At 43.3% G+C, this 3,871-nt stretch overlaps 1 non-coding gene across 1 annotated transcript; it reads left to right on the top strand.

The window, feature by feature from the left end:
* Positions 1–3,423: 3,423 nt before the first annotated feature.
* On the top strand, positions 3,424–3,530 carry LOC141681546 (small nucleolar RNA R71). The gene has a single exon (XR_012558975.1). It is a non-coding gene; the product is annotated as a small nucleolar RNA R71 (small nucleolar RNA).
* Positions 3,531–3,871: the final 341 nt, after the last annotated feature.

The raw sequence follows: 3,871 nt of genomic DNA, 5'->3' as shown, positions 1-3,871 counted from the left end.
GCTCATCCGGAAAAGATTCATTGATTAACGTCCTATCTTGTGAAGTAGAATCGGGATTCTCCAACCTAGAGAGATGGTCAGCTACTTGATTCTCAGTACCTTTTCTATCTTTGATCTCTAACTCAAATTCCTGAAGTAAAAGCACCCAACGAATGAGTCTCGGCTTCGAATCCTTCTTAGAAACCAGATAGCGAATAGCTGCATGATCAGTGAATACTGTTACTTTCGTACCAAGCAGATAAGATCGAAATTTCTCAAAGCCAAAGAATATAGCCAAAAGCTCCTTCTCAGTAGTGGTGTAGTTCAATTGGGCACCATTTAAAGTCCTACTCGCATAGTAGACCACATGGAAGAGATTTTTTTTTGCGCTGTCCCAGAATTGCACCTACCGCATAATCACTCGCATCACACATCATCTCAAATGGTTCTGTCCAATCTGGTGCTGTAATAACTGGTGCAGTGATCAAACTCTTCTTGAGAGTCTCGAATGCTGCCAAACATTCATCATCAAATTTGAAAGGCACATCTTTCTCAAGCAAATTGCACAACGGCTTAGATATCTTTGAAAAGTCCTTGATGAATCGCCGATAAAAACCCGCATGACCAAGAAAACTACGGATTCCTTTCACAGAATTGGGTGGGGGAAGATTTTCAATGACTCCCACCTTGGCCTTGTCCACCTCCAGACCCTTGCTAGAGACCTTATGCCCAAGGATAATGCCTTCACGCACCATAAAATGACATTTCTCCCAATTAAGCACCAAATTAGTTTCCACGCATCTTTTGAGTACGGCGCCCAGATTATTCAAACATTCATCATATGAGTGTCCAAAGACGGAGAAGTCATCCATGAACACTTCGACGTTATTTCCAATCATGTCAGAGAATATAGCCATCATACATCTCTGAAAGGTGGCCGGGGCGCCACATAACCCAAACGAAACTCTACGAAAAGCAAATGTGCCAAATGGACAAGTGAAGGTAGTCTTTTCCTGATCCTCTGGTGCAATACAAATCTGATTATACCCGGAATAACCATCCAGAAGACAAAAATACTCATGACCCGCTAATCTGTCAAGCATTTGATCAATAAATGGAAGGGGGAAGTGATCCTTCCTTGTGGCTTTGTTCAATTTTCTATAATCCATGCATACTCTCCATCCTGTAACTGTTCGTGTAGGGATGAGCTCATTCTTTTCATTTGCGACCACAGTGATACCTCCCTTCTTAGGTACACTTTGTACGGGGCTCACCCACGAGCTGTCAGAAATAGGATAAATGATGCCTGCATCTAGCCATTTCAGAATTTCTTTCTTCACCACCTCCTTCATGATGGGATTCAGTCTTCGTTGCTGTTCCACAGTTGGCTTACTACCTTCCTCTAGCAGAATTTTATACATACAATATGAAGGACTTATCCCCTTGATGTCTGCTATGGTCCATCCTATAGCCGATTTGAATTCTCTCAAAATCCTTAAGAGCTTGTCTTCCTCACTACCTGAAAGGTCAGATGAAATAATAATAGGTAACGTAGATGAATCACCTAAAAAAGCATACCTCAAGTGTTCAGGTAATAGTTTGAGCTCCAAGGTAGGTGCTTCCTCTATTGATGGTTTGAGCTTCCCTTCAGCATTCTTAAGGTCAGAAGTACCAAGAGATTCAAATGGTATGTCCAGCTTTCGCTTCCATGGAGAAGCATTCAGATATTGTAATTGCTCGTTGCTATCTTCATCATCGCTGTCAAAATCCCCCAATAAGGCCTTTTCCAATGCATCAGACATTAGCATGTGCTCGAGTTCCGAAGTAACCGCGGAATCAATCACATCCACTTTTAAGCACTCCTCATCTTCTATAGGGAATTTCATTGCCTTGAATACGTTAAAGGTCACATCCTGATCTTGGACCCGCATAGTAAGTTCCCCTTTTTGCACATCTATCAAGGTACGGCCAGTAGCCAAGAAAGGCCTCCCCAAGATTATGGGAATCTTCTTATCTTCCTCAAAATCCAGAATAACAAAATCTGCTGAAAAGAAGAGCTTATCCACCTTGACGAGCACATCCTCAACTATGCCCCTTGGGTAAGTAATGGAACGGTCCGCCAATTGTAGCGACATGTATGTGGGTTTTGGATTAGGCAGATCCAGCTTTTTAAAGATCGACAACGGCATCAGATTAATGCTTGCTCCCAAATCACAAAGGCACTTGTCAAAAGTTAGATTGCCAATGGTGCAAGGAATGGTGAAGCTTCCTGGATCTTTCAGTTTTGGTGGTAACTTTTGTTGCAGAATAGCGCTGCATTCTTCCGTGAGAGCAACGGTTTCAAGGTCATCCAGTTTCACCTTCCTTGAAAGAATAATCTTCATAAACTTCGCATAACTAGGCATTTGTTCCAGAGCCTCAGCGAAAGGTATATTGATGTGAAGTTTCTTGAACACCTCCAGAAACTTCCCGAACTGTTTATCCAGCTTTTGTTGCTGCAATCTCTTACGAAAAGGTGGTGGAGGATAGAGCTGTTTCTCCCCTGTATTAGCCTCAGGTAGAGTGTGTTCAACAGTAGTCTTCCTTGGTTCCGCCGCTTTCTCCTTTTGCTTAGATTCTTCTTCTCTAATTTCAGCTTCTACTTCTTTTGCCTTTTCAGCCTCAGCTACTTTTCCAGACCTTAAGGTAATAGCCTTGACTTGCTCTTTAGCTTCCTTCCTGCCTGGTACTTCCGTGTCACTCGGAAGAGTGCCAGGTTGACGATTGAGCACTGCATTGGCTAATTGACCAATTTGATTTTCCAAGGTCTTGATAGAAACCGCCTGACTCTTGCACAACAGCTTAAGTTCCTCAAAATCAGCACTAGTAGGTGCAGCTGCACTTCCCTATTGAGGATATGATTGCCTTATAGCATACTGCTGTGGTTGCTGGAATCCAGGTGGGTTAAACTGTTTACTCACTCCTTGCTGATATGGTGGCTGAATAGCATTCTGATTATTCCCCCAGCTGAAATTTGGATGATTTCTGTTATTAGGATGATAGGTCGCTGGCACAGGCTGCTGTTGTCGCTGATAATTATTCACATACTGAACAGATTCATTGACAAGAGAACAATGATCCGTAGCATGAGAACCTGCACAAAGCTCATAAACCATAGCTATTTGATTAACTCCATACGTAGCCAGAGAATCAACCTTCATTGATAGCGCTTGGAGCTGGGCTGCAATAGCGGTGGCTGCATCAACTTCCAGAATACCTGCGACCTTGCCTGACGTCATCCTCTGAGTTGGGTTTTGATGCTCATTTGCAGCCATCGTCTCTATAAGAGTATACGCCTCAGTATAGCTTTTAGCCCATAAGGCTCCTCCAGCTGCTGCATCGAGCATGGGTCGAGATTGGGCCCCCAAACCATTATAAAAACCAGTGATCACCATCCAATCCGGCATTCCATGATGTGGACATTTTCTCAACATTTCCTTGTAGCGTTCCCAAGCCTCGCACATAGATTCTGTAGGTTGCTGCGCAAACTGAGTAAGAGCACTCCTCATAGCAGCAGTCTTTGCCATTGGATAAAACTTCACCAGAAACTTTTGCGCAAGATCTTGCCATGTAGTGATGGGCCCAGCTGGTTCAGAATGTAACCAGTCTTTAGCCTTATCCCTCAGTGAGAATGGGAAAAGCCTCAACTTGATAGCCTCATCAGTCACGCCATTATACTTAAAAGTGCTGCAGATCTCGATAAAATTCCTTATGTGCATGTTGGGGTCTTCAGTTGCCGCTCCTCCAAAAGAAACAGAATTCTGCACCATCTGAATAGTGCCCGGCTTGATTTCAAAGGTGTTAGCTTGAATAGCCGGATGAAGGATGCTTGACTGAATGTCATCAATTTTAG

Source organism: Apium graveolens, chromosome 8, assembly GCF_009905375.1.
Source record: "Apium graveolens cultivar Ventura chromosome 8, ASM990537v1, whole genome shotgun sequence".
Classification (NCBI taxonomy): Eukaryota; Viridiplantae; Streptophyta; class Magnoliopsida; order Apiales; family Apiaceae; genus Apium; species Apium graveolens.
This window is presented reverse-complemented; position numbering and strand designations above follow the sequence as displayed.